We start from the raw sequence: 16,418 nt of genomic DNA on the forward strand, positions 1-16,418 counted from the left end.
CATTGCACAGGTGATCATCTCTATACCATACCCTTTTTGCATTTTCCTCCCATACCCTTTTAGTTTTTGTGTGTTGTTTTTCTCAACATTAGAATGTGAACTTCTTGAGGGCAGGGACTACCTTGCTTGTATGTATTCATATCCCTAGAATTTAGCCCTGCCATAGTTATGTGCTAAATAAATATTTAAAAAATGCCTCTTTCACTCTCTGCTCTTCTTCTCCTCTCTCACTTTCCCTCTTTTCTTCTTCTGATCTATCATCTATCCATCTATCTATATCTATCTATCTATCTATCTATCTATCTATCTATCTATCTATCTATCTATCTATCTATTATCTATCTACCTCTCTCCTGTGTTTTCTTCAAAGTTTCTGTCAGAAAACTACAGATTTAAAATCTAAAAAAAAAATCCCGAAGGAAGAAAAAGAGGAAAAGGAAGGACTCAGATTTCATTTTTAAGTTTACAAAAAGGTATTCTAAGCTACAGTGAGAAAAATAGATTAAAAATATGAAAACTTCCTTGACAGCTTCCTTTTATTGCAAAGGAGAAAGTATTTAAAGACTACAATCAGACAGCACAGCTTTTTTTTTTTTATAATATCTTGGGGTAATTAATGTCTGTCAGTAGGAGAGAATTATTGAAGGCTATATATAGGATTTCAATTTAAACTTCTTAGGTTCTCGGGAATTAAAAGATTTTTTCAAAAAATTTGGCAGGTATACAGGGGACTTGGAGTACTGCATGGATGGATTCTGCTGGTTTGTATGAGAAAGAGAGCAATTTAGTTTAGGACATTGCAGTGCTTATGAAGGAGTAATTCAAGCCTGGGAATTTCAGGCTACAATGGATAATGTTTCCTCCAAAAAAATGCATTTTATAAGAATGGAAAATAGTATGTGTAAAAGCACTTTTTAGAGTATTAGATTTTAATGTTCAGAAGAAATGACCCAAGTGTGTCTTTCCTTTTCCAATTTATCCAGTTCAGGGGTTAGAAAAGTATGCCACTAAAGTCAGGTAACAGATATGCCGACTGACTCAGTTTGTATTTAAATGAATTTCAAATTGCCCAATAAGCAAGAGCTTCAGAGTTGAGAAGAACTTTGGAATATGGAAAGTTAGAACATCAAGTGAAAGATAGCAGATGTATTGAGAGGAGTGCTTGACTACGATCCAAGGGTCTGAATTTGAGCTTTTCTGCTACTTTCTAGCTATGTGACTTAGAGTAAATTATCTCAATTCCCTAAGTATATTTCTTTCACAGTTAAATAATGATAACCTTAACTGTATTGATTATTCACTGAGTTTCAATGAGTATAAGGAGACCTTGGTCAACCACAGTACAATGCAGAAATCTAGGATTTTGTTGTGGATAGCAAATATACATAATAAAACTGGAAGGGATCTTGGAAGTTAAGTCAATTTTTGAGTTGTAGGCTCCACAAAGGTCCTTTTATTTATTTGTTCTTATCTTTTATTGAGCAGCTGGTTATGTAGTGCAGAAGTTAGGAAATTTTTTCTTCCTGAGTTCAAATCTAGCCTCAGCCTCTTAATAGCTTTGTGATCCTCAGCAAGTCATTTAACCCTCTATGCCTCAGTTTCCTCATCTGTAAAATGAGCTGAAGAAGAAAAAGCAAACAACTCCAGTATTTTTGCCAAGTAAGCTCCATATGGGGTCCCAAAGAGTCAGAAACAACTGAACAACACAATCTTTTATTAGAGTGAAAGTGTGTTCTGCTACCCAATATTCAACATAAATAATTTCTGTCTTAACACCATTCACAACCAGATGAAGAAAAACAGATCAGAACAAAAGTAAACTACAGAATCTGAATGAACACTATGTTCACTTTTTAAAAATTTATCTTATATTTTTCCTTCCTTTCCTATGGTTTTTTTCCTTTTCTCTTAGTTCTAATTCCTCATACAAGAACACAAATGTACATTATAATGCTCAGTAGACTGTACACCACTGAGGGGAGGAGGGTGGGAATGGAGGGTGGAAGAAAATTGTGTAACTTATAAATATGTATGTAGATAAATGTTGAAAAACTTTCATAACAAATAATTGGAAAAAATAAAATAAAATATCAACAGGGAAAAATGAATTTCTGACTTCAAAGTTTATATATATATATATATGTATATATATATATATATATATGAACTATTATCATCATAGACTATCAGACCTTTAGAATCATCTAGTCTACATTCTTCATTTTATAGATTTGAAACTGAAGGTCATCAAAAGGAAGATAAAGGAAGATTTTCCCAGTGCATGTGTATGTACACACACACACACACACACACACACACACACACACACACATATGTATAAGAGTATCTACTTTGGGGAAGTACTATGGATAGACCAGTACAGGGATCAAGACAGGGCCAGAGTTGAAGCCATATGGCAACAATATAACTTGGAATGAAAGAGAAGTTGAAAAACAGTTGTAGCCTATGATTAATCTTAATCATCTAGTGTGCCAAATATTGAGGGAGAGATTGGAAAGAAACCAAAAATACAATCCCTGAACTCAAGGAACTTGTTGATTTTTGAACCACAAATCTCCCTCTTTCTCATGTCCAACTTTTTCCATTTCCTTACTTGGCAGGAGACCTCAAGAAATCCCTTTCACAGTACAGGAGGCTGAAGACTGTATATAGAGTGAAAGTATATGTTTGGGGGGAGGATTCTGTATTGAGGAAGAGAAGAGATAGGAAGAAGAAATTGTGTATGTGCATTGTGAGAAGGGATATAAATATGAGGAGTTTTGTGCGTATGTGTGTGTTTGTGTGTGTGTGTAATACAAGATTTTATATATATAGCAAATAGTCATATATATTTGGGAGGAATATGTCATAGATAGTTGTGTGTGTTCATAAGAGATGGGTATATGATAAAAAGTATGTGTGCATAAGACATACAAAGCAGACATGAGTGTGTGTTTATATATAAATATAAATACATAAATAAATATAAAGAGGTATACCTACATAGAAACCTGCACAGATTTATAACTAGAAGGGGCCTCAATCCCTTTGATCCTAGTACCTTCATTTTCCTGATGAGGGTAAGTTAAGTGACTTGCTCAGGGTCATGCAACCAATATATTGCTGAGGTACAGTTTGAACCTAATTCTTCCTGTCTTCAGATTGAATGTCTAGAAGATAGATGTGTATAAGTATATGTAGCAAACAGGTGTGTGTATGTGTGTATGTGTGTGTATGAGAGAGACACATATGAATTAGCCTGATGTATAAGAGAAATATGTGATACGTATATGTAGCAGAAAGGCATGTGTGTGAATGATATTCACATAAAAGGCAGGAGTATGTTCATGTTTTCAAGAGAGATGTATTTGATAAGTAGGCAAGTGTAGATTGTATATATGTGTGTGTATGTATGTGTGTGTGAGAGAGAGGCAGACAAACAGAGACAGAGACAGACAGGTGAGAAACAGAGGGAGAGAGAGACAGAAAGGCAAACACACAGAGACACAGAGAGAGACACACATATAGACAGAAACAGAGAGACAGAGACACACACACATAGAGAGTCAGACAAAATGGCAGATAAAGTCAGAAATAGAAACAGAGACAGAGAGATAAAGAGACAGAGAAAGAGAGGAACAGACTAGAAAGTCTGACAGAAAGAGATAGAGACAGATAGTGGGGACAGAGACAGACAGAAAGATATATAGAGAGATGGAGAGAGACATAGACAAGAGTCAGACAGAAACAGGGGCAGACATGATAGAAAGAAAGAGATTGATAGACAGAGACAGAGATGGGGAGGGGTGGGAGAGAGAAGGAGAGGAGAGAATTAATATTTTGCAGCTAGGTATTCATGAATATATGTAAGAGAGGTATGTGGAGAGATTTATAATCAGCATATGAAAACACACATGTGTATGTAAGAAAATACCTGTATGCTACAGAGAGGGTTGTGTGTGTGGTGTCTAGGGCAGGGCCATGAGGAGATTATTGGCAGCACATACATATAGTAGTCCCTAGGAGGCACTGCTTGGGCACAGCTCCCCAGCCCTTTGTTCCTCTCAGCTCTGTAAGTTCTCCTGAATCCTGTGTCACCTGGGGATTCTTCTTAAAGGGGAAGGTTTACCTTTCTCTCCACCCTGTTTGTATCATTCTCTAAAACGTTTTATTTTCCCTCTTGCAGACAACACTTGCATCTACACAGTGTTGATAGGTCCCTTTTCATTTTGGCTTCCTCACTCTACCACTCATGCTCTGCTCCCAGGGAGCCCCTACTGATCTTTATGATCCCCAAGAAAACAAAGAATCACATTGAAACATCCATTGGCCACAGCTGATTCTGTTTCTCAGAGACACCACCACCCGAACAAATTTATTTACTATTGGCCATTCCTGGCAGAAATCAAATATCCTTTGCTATTTGCTGCTTCCAAATAGAACTTTAAAACATTGTTCATCCTTTCAGCAAATGGACCCAGCTGAAATCTTCCCTTGCAGAGCCAGGCTCCCTCCATCCTGGCAGAAGTGCCCGTTAGAATGACATTAATGGTAGGAGGCAGTCCTCGGTATATGATTGCATGTAAGAAATTGTCAGCTCTACAGCTTCCTTATAGTGAATCTTATTTACTTCCTGAAGAAGTATGATACTCAATCAGACAGAGCAAATCTCTTGGCCTGGCTTCTATGCATGACTTGGGATTCTAGCCCTCTGCTGTGTTTTCCTGGATGACACTAAACCATTTCCCCCTAAAGTGTAAGTTTAGTTTGATGAGAAATTACCCCTTTCCCTTGGAAAGCCTATATAGTGTTCAACGGATGGATGGTCCAATGGTGCTGAAGAGAGGAGAGGATCTTCAAAATCACCACATTAACTCAGTCCCATGGTCTCCCAGCTCTACTTAGTTCTCAACCTTCCTTCTGCAAAAATGGAATTGTCTCCCTGAAATCCTTGATTTCCCCAGAAAAAAAGTCACCTTGCACCAAGAATATTGGATGTTAAATCAAGAAATATGAATTCCTGGACTCACTCTGTCATCTACCAGCTGTATGACCTCACAGAAGTCATTTCTCCATGAACCTCAGTTTCTATATATGTAAAATGAAAAGGATAAAGCAGAGAGTCTCTAAAAACTCTATTAAATCCCAAATTAATTCCAAAATAGGCTTTTAAATGGTATCTAATATATAAGATATTATGGCTACACTGATGTGACCTAAGAATTTACAAACCCTTTTGTTAATCAAAGACTCCCGTTAAAATAGGGTGAGAGATCTGTGAAATCTCATTCTGCTGGCTTCAGTCCTGCTTAGTTGCATTGATTAGAAATGTCAGTTGTGATCTCCTGAACCAAAGACTGTAGTTGTCAGAAGAGGGGAAGGACTGAAATAGGACCCCAGTGGGAACTGTCCAGTCTGTAAAGGTGTTGTGATGGAGCACAGTCTTCAGCTCTGTCCCTGTTTCCTCTCCAGATGAATGCTTGAATGTGGAGAAAAAATGCCTTAGAAAAGGAATCAGATGTATGAAATAGAATGCCCTAGAAAAATTTGTTCTTTGCAAAATCACCAGATAAAGTGACTCTAATTAACTAAGAGTCAGTATAGTGTATAATCAACTCTCCTAGATTTCTCTATTGGTTAAAAAATTATTAAGTATTTGCTCTTTGCTAGGTGAGATACCAAGCTGAGGTAAGACATGGTTCTTGCCCTCTGGGGTAGGAGTTATCTAATATTGGTGGGGCTTCAAGATGGTGCTATTCAGATATTTGCTATCTGCTAGACCTTTATAAGACTTAACCTTAAACCTGGAATTTCTCTGTAGGCATCAGTGCTAGACCCCAGATCGCATTCTTTCTTGCCAACTGCATCCCTACTTCTATGAACTTTCTTAATTTAATTTTCTCTAAGATCCCTAAATTAAGATTCACTCTATGACCCCCTTCAGACATTTGCACGTAAAGACATCCACAAACTACTAAGTTTATATACCTGAAAAAAGTTTTCTAATTGCTTGGGAATCAAAGGAAAACACCTTGAAACAAATACTGTGGCTTGTAGTTGCTCCTCTAGATTGTTGCAACACTTTTCAAACCCTTCCAATCTCTCCTTACAGTAGATTGTATTCTTCTCTCTTTCTTTGAATACTCTATGCTTTGGACGAGGTCAAACACAGTGAATTTTTGTCAGAATAGACCTCCTGACTTATGGGCTATGGTGCTTTACATTATCCTATTCTACCTATTTTTAGAAGAAAGGTACATTCATCTATTCATCACATGTAGGAGTTTCAACATGATGCTCAAAGGCAAAAGGACCCTTAATCTGGATACCTCCTGAGTCATTGCTGCTTCACCCTGTGCTTGCTGCTCCCCTACCCATTCAGTTAGACAAGGCCTGCCCTAAATTTTGTGCATATTGGTGGTATTTTTCTCAGATCCCTGGATTTTCTTTTGCTTCAAATTTTGAAGTACTTCAGATTCAAAGTCCCAAAAGATTCACCTTTGCTAGGAAGTCTTACTTGATCATTATATTTCTTGTCACCTGGATTGATAATTTATGGGATTATGAAATGGGGGCAGGTGTGCCCAGTTCTTTGTGTACTCACTGGGAAAGACCATGATGGCTGTAGGAAATGGTTCTATAATCACACTTTAAAAAGGTACAGAGATTGGGGGCAGTGAACAGCATAAACAATCAGAGACAAACAGCAAAATGGATACAGAGATTGATGGCATGGAGTCAAGGGATGGGGTATGAAGGAAAAATAGGCAAGGAGGATGGGATGGGGAAAAGGCAGAGTATCACTCATGTAACCCAGCCCTTTGAGTTGGGAGCATTGCTTGGGGTGGGGGTAGAACCTGGTCTCATTTTATAGAGTTTCATGATTGGGGGGGGCAGATTAACTCTTTTCTGCTACCAGTAAAACTTTAGAGCTAACATATCCACATCATCTGAAAATTGTCAGCATCATTTGTTATTCTGCTGATCTTCTGGAACTTGAGACTTATGTATCATAGGACCAAAAGATCACTACACCAAAGCCTGAATGGCTTCTGATTCAGCACATATTACCAGGATGTGATTTTTGTTTAATTATGGAAATTATGTTCCTTTGATCTTTGGAATGTTTTGTATGTGACTTCTAGGTTCATCTTTGCAGTCTTGTTGCCCCTTTATACTGTTCCCTTATAAATTTCCTTATCATGTTGACCAGAAGGTGATCAGAGGGATCAGAAAAAGATGTAGTTTTAACAGAACTTCCAAGCCTACAATCTCAAAGATGATACTGAGATTAGTATCCCATAGTCAGGTGTTGTCATTTCTACCTTCACAAAAATCAATCACATATGTCCCCTTTTCTCCACTTATTTAACTATTACCCTTTTTTGAGTTCTCATCATCTCTGATCTGGGCTATTGCTGTAGTTTTCTATTTATTCTTTTTGCCTCACCCCTCTCTCTACTCCATTGATTCCCCTCAACTGACAATATTCTTGAACTCTAACTCTGTCAATGTTGCCCCTCCCTGGCCTCTCTACACAATAAACACCATTGGCTCCCCATTATTTCCCCATCAAATATAAAGTCTACTATCTGGCATTTAAAGTTTTTCACAACCTGTCCCTTTTCTGTGTTCTTAGGCTTCTTGCACTTTGCCATTCCCCAGGCTCTGGTATTCTAGTTTATGACACTCCATCTCTTATCTTCCTACCTTTGTACTAATTCCCCTGCCCAGAATGTTCTCCTTCCTCACTTCTGCCTCTTAATTACTCTGGTTTCTTTCTAGATTTAGCTCAAATATCACCTATCTGTAGTCCATATTTCACAGCTCCCTCCATGCTATTTCCTTCTCCTCTGAGATGACCTTCCTTGGACTTCGTATAAACCTAGACAGTCAAATGCTGAATTCCCACTATTCTGTGAATTCCTTGAAAGCAGGGGCTGTTTCTTTTTTCTTCCTTTCTGGTCCCAGTACAGTGATTGACACAAGGAGGCACCTAATAAAAATTTGTGGACTGGTTGACTAACCCCACCCATTATTCTGAATTTCCTGAACATTAATTTTGTTTGACTATACATATTACCCCAATATACACATTCCCTTGGAATTAACTTCATATATATATATATATATATATATATTTTAAATTTATTTATTCAAGAATATGTAATCCCTAAGAAAAATAATTATGTATGAAATCAACAGAGTAACTAGGTACTGAATTCATAGAATCTTCTAATGTGAGAACTAGAAGAAATCATTGAATACAGAATATCAGAGTTGGGCTATTGCAATAGTCTTTGGCTTATTCTTTTTGCCTCATCCCTCTCTCCACTCTACTGATTTCCCTGAATTGACAAAGAAATTGTCCTAAACACTAAATCTGTCATATATACACACATACATACATAAACACATGTGTATGTAAATGTATATGTATATATATATGTGTGTGTGTGTGCGTGTGTACTGTAATGGGATTGTATGCAATATCAAATACAATTTAGTCTTTAAATTTAGTGTTTTTAATTATAAGAACTAGCACTGACCACAGAACAGAAAAATGCAAGGGAGAAGAGATTTTAGAGACATCAAGCAACTTCTTTTCCCATAGATGATGAAACTGGGGCCCATGGAGGTTTGTGATGTCTAACATAATAGTTAGTCAATGATAGACCTGAAACTTGATCTAACAGCCTGGTTCTTAGTCCAATTCTCTTTCTACTTTATCATGCTCCTTACCTGCCTTTGGGGAACCTATTCAGTCACATCTGACTATTTGTGACCCATTCAGGGTTTTCTTGGCAAATGTGCTGGCATGATTTTTTATTTCCCTCTTTAACTCATTTTACACATAAGAAACTGAGACAAATGAGGTGAAGAGACTCGCTCAGGGTCACACAGCTGGTAACTTTTTGAGACTGGATTTGAACTCACAAAGATGATTCTTTTGGCTATACACTGAACCACCTAGCTGCACTAATTTGGATGTCTATATTCTCCCAGCATTCTATCAAGTATCCAGTGATTAGCTACGAACATTTAACTCCTCTTCAGCATGTTTGAATTCTTTCTGAGCTCTGTTACTAACTTGCTGTGTGATCCTTAGTAGGTCACTTAGGTCATTTTCTCTTCTCAGTGTACTCAGAAATTCTTTTTTTAATTTAATTTTTTTCTCAATTATATGTAAATATAATTTTCAATATTCATTTTCTATAAGATTTTGAGGTCCACATTTTTTACCTTCCTCCTTTTCCTCGTCCTTACCCATGATAGTGACAAATCTGACATAAGTTATACATTATCCTCAGAGATTCTTAATCTGTAGTTCATGAACTTTTAAAATGCTTTGATATTAAAAGAAGTCACAAATGACTTCCCTTGTAATCTTATATATTTTATTTTATGCATTTACAACATTATTTTGAGAGAAGGTATTTATTGACTTCACCAGACTGAAAAATGGACCCATCATCCATGGTGCTGTACTCTCAAATCCCTTCCAATTCTGACATTCTATAATCTTTCCTGCTCTAACATGAAATTTTCCAAAGTTCTTCCCAGCTCTGACATTCAGTATCCTAAGGCTCCTTCCAGCTCTGATATTATGTCCAAGTCCCCTTCCAACTCTGATAATTCTGTGTTCCAAGATCCCCCCAGTTCTGATATTCTCTTTTCAAAGATTCCTTCTAGTTCTCACATTAGAAAATTCTATGAATTCAGCACCTAGCTACTCTGTTGATCTCATGCATAATTATTTTTCTTGGGGATTACATATTCTTGAATAAAAATGAAATAAGACCTTCAGAATAACAGATAAAATACTTTTTGACCTAATATTAATATACCACAGTGAAGGCAAGGAAATGAATCAGTAAGATTAAAAGGCTGGGGAGTTCAGGCATCTAACCCACTGGCTCAAAACAGTACTAGTGAATGAAAGTTGTTGTTTTTGTTTTTTTCCTCATATATTTATTTGCTCTGACATTAGTGCATTAAGCTAGGGCATATGTAATTTCACATAAAAGCTAATAATGGTATAATATTCATCTACTTGTCTATGTGTCTGTAATCAAATCCCTTCTAATTAATATATAAACTGCCACATTCCCCCAAAGAAATTCTCACTGCATGATTAAAAGCACCCCCTGCACTTGTGTGGACAAATATTGTAGTGGGAGGGAGCTAGAGATTAGTGGGGATTTCTGGTGGGGAAGAGACCAAAATCCTAGCGGGAGAGTAAAACTCATTGAATTGGGGTCCCCCATAGCAGCAAGGTTCTAGAATCAATCAATTCTCAGAGCAGGCTGAACAGACCCCAAAGACCTAGAGGTGAGTAAAATAACTGTTGATGATGATGTTTGTCCTTCATTCTTGAAGAAGATCATGCTATTAGAAAAGTAATGCCATGACAAGCACATGTAGTGGATATGAGGTGCTGTGCTAAATCACCAGCCTCACTTTCTCCTCCAGAGTCAATGAGGTACAGTGGCAGGATGACTGAAAATAGCATTAGATGTGGGGCAGAGTGAAAGGACTAATAAGTGTTTGAGAATGGATTTGAACTCAGGTTCTACTGACTTCAGAGCTGGAGCTCTATCCATGGGGCCATCTAGTTACTTCCCTGTTAAGGGGAAAGTGAAGTCCTCAGTCAAGGAAAAGTATGCAATTGATGACTTGGTTGACTTTGTGTCATTGAATGTGACAGTGAGTATAGCCCCCAGTAAATTGTGAGACTTTTTTGAAGGCAGAGACTATCTTTGCCTTTCTTTGTGCTTGGCAGGGTATAGTCATCATGAACACCAACAATAAAAAGCATACTTGCAAAACAGAAGTAAGGTACTGGCATTGGCCAGGGGAAGAGAACTGAGAAAAATCTCTTGTGGAAGCCTGGGTTTAAGTTGAGATTTAATTTAATTTAATTTTATTGGTTTTGCAAGGCTATGTGTTAAATGACTTGCCCAAGGTCACCTAGCTAAGTAATTATTAAGGGATGAGGTCAAATTTGAACTCAGGCCCACCTGACTCCAGGGCCAGTGCTCTATCTAGGCCACCTAGCTGCTCCTTGGGGTGAATTTTGAAGGAATTAAAGGAAATTAGGAGACGAAAGTGAGAAGAGAGAAAGGAGAAAGCATGGTGTTAGTAGATGAAATGCTTTGAATGAGGAAACCAAATAAGCCAGTATTACCGGTTCATTTAGCCTGGGGAAAGAAGTAAAGTATAACAAGACTGGTGAGGTAGGAAAGAGGTAGAGCTGAATATCTTTAAAACCCAACCAGAGGATTTTAATTTCTGATTCTGGAGGAAATAGGGAGCCACTAGAATTTGTTGAACAATCTCTTGTAGGTGACAACCTACTCTGTCTATTCTTAAAGGTGACTTTATATGAAGTTTTCATTTTGTATTTCTTAGTGCTAATGCTAGGTAGTGTTAGGATTCCCCAGGGTCAAGGATTCTCTTACATAGTGTCAAGAACAGATCAGCTTTTCAAGGATTATCAAGGGAGGGAAAGTTTGCCTGGGTAGTATATTATTGTATTAACTTTCCTACAGAGTTAATTCCAAAGGGCAAAGATGCCCTTATCCTCTCTTTAAAGACAGTCAGAAAGGTTTTTCCTGGGTGAGGGGAACAGAGCTAGGAAAACTAAGGAGATACTAATACAGAATTTTGTGGTACAAATTTCAAACCAAATCAGGAGTTAATAATTTTGAAGCCCTACATTTTAGGTAGAACATTGACAAATTAGAGCAAATCCAGAGGCATTGATCAGAATGGTGAGACCATGACACATGAAGCTCATTTGAAGGAACTGAATTTATCAACCTGGAAAAAAGACAAATATCATTATCTTCCAATATTTTATGTGGAAAAGGGGCTATATTTGTTTCTGTTTTTCTCTAGAGAACAAAACTATAAGTAATAGAAGCAAATGTAAGGGGAGGCATGTCTTTGTGGGAGGTTATTTTTATAATGGGAAGATTCTGTTAGGTTAATGTAGGAAATAAAAGGTTAATATTCTATTCTCTCTTTCATTGGCATCCTTCACTGGAATAGGGGCATTGCTATTCTTTTCTAGTCCTCCTACTACTAGATATGACTTTGTCACTATTCAGTACCCTCAGTCCCACCCCACTGAGGGGATGTTCCTTGAATACATATAAGAGAACATAGAGAAAGACCATGAGACCTCCTATAACTTCTTGCCTAACCTCCTATGAGATAGAGGTCATTGCTGAGCTCTTTTTGCTCAAGGTAATATCAGGTTTATGTTTTTACTTGCTTTGGAAATTTATGAAATTACTTGTTTTTTTAATGAAATACAAAGCAGCTACCTGTCTCTATGTCCATTTCAGTTTCTCAATAGTTTGGTGCAAGAATTCAACAAAATTCCTTTTCACTTTATTCCAGATCCCCCAGCCAGAAAAATACTGACAACTTCACCATAGAATCCATTTTTTTCTGTCCCTTTTCCCTGTCTCTGCTTGACTTTTTTTCTTAATCACTTCCCCTCTTGTTCACATCCCATTAACTATAATAAAATACATACAAATCAGAAATTGGTGTTTATTTCTTTTATTTTCTATTGTATTTCAACATTAACAGAATAGAAATATAAACAAACTTTTAAAAACAGTAAAGCTTTGGACATAGCATATAATTCAAAAGCAAGGAGAAGGGGAAAAGGAACCAATAATCATTTACTATCAGTTTTCTCAAATAGTAAATACAACAGTGAATGACCCATCTAGACACATGTCTCAAACTGATCTGGCTCTATTAAACAGAAGTGGTGGTCAAAAGCGGCCAGACAGTAGCTGTCCAAACACAGCACATACTGTCTATCTCTGTGCTCATTCCAGTTCCTCTCTGTTTATGTGTAAGGCAGCCCAGCTCAGTCCATCTTACCTTTTTTTTTTTTGTGACTTCTCCAAGTGTGCCTTAAAAGGTCTCTTTAAGGCATAGTACCTTCTTGTCAGTGAATCAAAACAAATTGAAGATTTCCATCCTATCCAGCAGGTTTCATTGCAGTTGTTTTACATCTCTTGGTAGAGGGATTGCTTCATTCTTCCCCAGAATCAAGAATTTTGTTGTCTTTTGGAAAATCACTACTTGCCATCTGCAATCAACCATCAAAATTACATAAAACTTAATATAATTAGAATAAGAAACTCAATATCAAAAATCTTACACAGTAAATATACATCTGTATTAGATATAGCAGACATTATTTGGTTTAAACAATCACTTGACAGTCTGCTTCAATGACTACATATCATTGCATACATTACATACAGGAAATATTACATGTATGTATGTACTATAGTAGTAATGCATATCTTTAGGAAATCAGCACACATGACTACAAAGAAAAGTAAAGCAACAACATTAGTAGGTCTAAAAAGCAAAAGAATATGCAGAAACAGCAGTGAGTACACAAATAAACAAAACCCCAAATTACTCCCTGTTTGTTTCAATCCTTCTCCAACTTAAGTTCATTGCATCACAGACCATCCCTGCACTCCATCTTGCCTTTAATGAGAACTCTCTCCCAGGGGAAGAGGAAAGTGACTGGTATCTCTTTAGTAAGTGCATTTCAACAAAACTGAAGATTTCTGTCCAATGTAGCAGGTTTTATCTCAGCTGCAATATAACACAGAATGGGTATAACATAAGGCAAAAATTGCATTAAAAATTCAAATGATCCAAAGGTGGACTGAGCTGCCTCAGGAGGTAAGGAGATCTCCTTGTTAATGGAGATTCTCGAGCTAAAACTGGACCATCACCTGATAGCTGTTGTAGAGAGAATTCCTATTTAAGAATCGTTTAGACTAGGGCCCCCTTCTAGCTCTGAGATTTTGAATTCTGTGAAAAAATATCACCTTTTCCCAAGGTACCTCCAAAAAAGATTATGTTTCTTTCTCTAGTTCAGGGGCAGAAAATCTCAGGCTGTATTGTCATAGTGTTGCCAAGGCAACCACAGGTAGTGCTTGAAATTCAATAAATCTAGGAGCTTTTTAGGGGTGAATTAATTACATGTTTGACCAACATAGTCCATGATTGATGTTGTAAACATTCAACCAGCCCTTGTTTTATAGTTTGAGCCTGAATACCATGATGTTGACATTTAAGGTTGACCTCTCTTGCTTGCATCTTTGCAATTCAAGAGTTAGAAATTTGCTTCCCAAGAAAAGCATTATTGCTGATTAAAGAAGACAATAACATTTATTCACTGCTATTCTGGGATCTTGTGTGATTGTTGCTCCATTCTAATACACATTTGCATTTCATAATTGAATTAGGGATTAACAACAACAACAAAAATCCTCAAACCACATCTTCTTTATGATGAAGAATTCCGAGGGAAGGATGCTGAGACATAATGTCAAGTGACTGGCTGACTGCCTGGCCTCTTCCAGTGGATCCTGAAATGGCAATGAGGTAGAGAGCAGAATGATTTTCACAGTCCTCACTTTTAGTCTAGAGCTGGTTCACATGTTATTTCTCCCCTATCTCTGTTCCACAGGTAGGAGCTGTGAGGAATCAGAGAAGTAGAAAACAGGGTCTCTGCCTTAAAGAGCCTCACACCCAGCTGAGGAGACAAAATAGTGGAGGACACTCAGGCATGAAACAATTAGTAAAGAAGACAGTGTATAATAAACTGCTAAACAGTGTTGTACAGACAATTAGAGAATCAGAGTGCATAATAAGGTGCTAATTGCATAGTACAGTCAAGAAGCTAGGATATTCCCTGCACTGGAGTCAGAAAAGGCCATTTGCCAATTCTGAAGGAAATTGTTCATTAGCAGGATAAAATGGCTCTTGCCCCGCCCCCCCCCCCCCCCCCCGCCCCAATATTTCACCTGGACTACCACAGAACTTCATTTGGATACAAATCAGATGATTCTGTGAACTTACAGATGTACGAGTCAACGTGGAAAGGTGAGTTTAGAGTGGAGAAAGTTCTGAATCGGGAGATGAGAGACTTGGGTTTTCTCTTGTCTTTGCTCCTAATTCACCATGTGACTTTGGTGAAGTCACTTCCCTGGTCTAGGTTTTCCAAGCTGCAAAATGAAGGGATTGGACTAGCTGATCTCTAGGATTCTTTCTAGAATTTCTGTAATTCTATGTTCTAAAAGCCCTTTCTAGTTATGGAATCACAAAGTTTAAGGATTCTGTTTTGTTCATTTCCCCTGCCTCCAAGGAAGGCACTCTGAAAGATTCTCAGTTAGCTGGTTACCTTATTTGTATGGTTTTTTTTAGGTTTTTTTTGCAAGGCAAATGGGGTTAAATGGCTTGCCCAAGGCCACACAGCTAGGTAATTAATTATTAAGTGTCTGAGGCTGGATTTGAACCCAGGTACTCCTGACTCCAAGGCCAGTGCTTTATCCACTGCACCACCTAGTTGCCCCATTTGTATGTTTTTTTAAGAAAGCAATTGCTCTCCCTATTTTGTTTGACTATACTAGAAACTACATAAGGGCAGGGAGAATGCTGTATAGAAACTCTGTACCTAGCATTTGGAACAAGGCAGTGCAAAAGTATTGATTAGTTGGTTGGTTGAATAAATGAATCACTGCTTATATGACATAATACCAGTTTGTCAGGGAATTTATTTTTTTAAAGTTTAATTGTTGCTCCTTGGTAATTTTTGTTTTTACATTACCCTAATTTCTCAATATATTCCTCCTCTCTCTCTCCAAGAAAGCTCTCTCCCAATAGGGAGAGAGAAAAAAGCTAGTTTTGTTAACCTGTTTTTTTTTCTTAAAAAAGTAATATAGCAGTTAGAATACTGGAATTAGGATCAAATGACTGTTGTTTCAGTTGTGTTCAACTCATTTGTGATCCAAGTTGGGGTTTTCTTGGCAAAGATGCTGAAGTGGTTTGCCATTTCCTACTCCAGCTTATCTTACAAATTGGGTAACTGAGATAAACAGAGTTAGATGAGTCATACAGGGAGTAACTGTCTGAGGGCAGATTTGAACTCAGGAAAATGAGTCTTTCTGGCTTCTGGTCCTGCGGTCTATCCATTGTACCATTTAGTTATTCTGAGATCAAGAAGATCCAAGTTCACAACTTACAAGCTTTGTGACTCTGAACAAGTCATTTAACCTATATGTGCCTTAGTTTCCTTTTATTTAAAAAAGGACAGTATTTGATGGCTTCTAAGGTCCAATCCAACTCTGAATCTTTGATCCCATGATCAGTTGAGCTTGACAGTATATGCAGTGTTCCATACTCATTGTCCCCCACTTTCTTAAGAAAATTCTTACATATTTCTAACGTCTTCTTTGGTATTCCTCACCTTCCAGTCATCCAATTTTTATTTTTTAGCCTATTTCCTCTCTTTCAGAAGAAAGCAAGAGAGTTTAAGACACTGAGAGTCTTCTAAGTTCACTTTGAAACCTCCTGCCCTGTGG

This window comes from Macrotis lagotis, chromosome 1 (assembly GCF_037893015.1).
Source record: "Macrotis lagotis isolate mMagLag1 chromosome 1, bilby.v1.9.chrom.fasta, whole genome shotgun sequence".
Classification (NCBI taxonomy): Eukaryota; Metazoa; Chordata; class Mammalia; order Peramelemorphia; family Peramelidae; genus Macrotis; species Macrotis lagotis.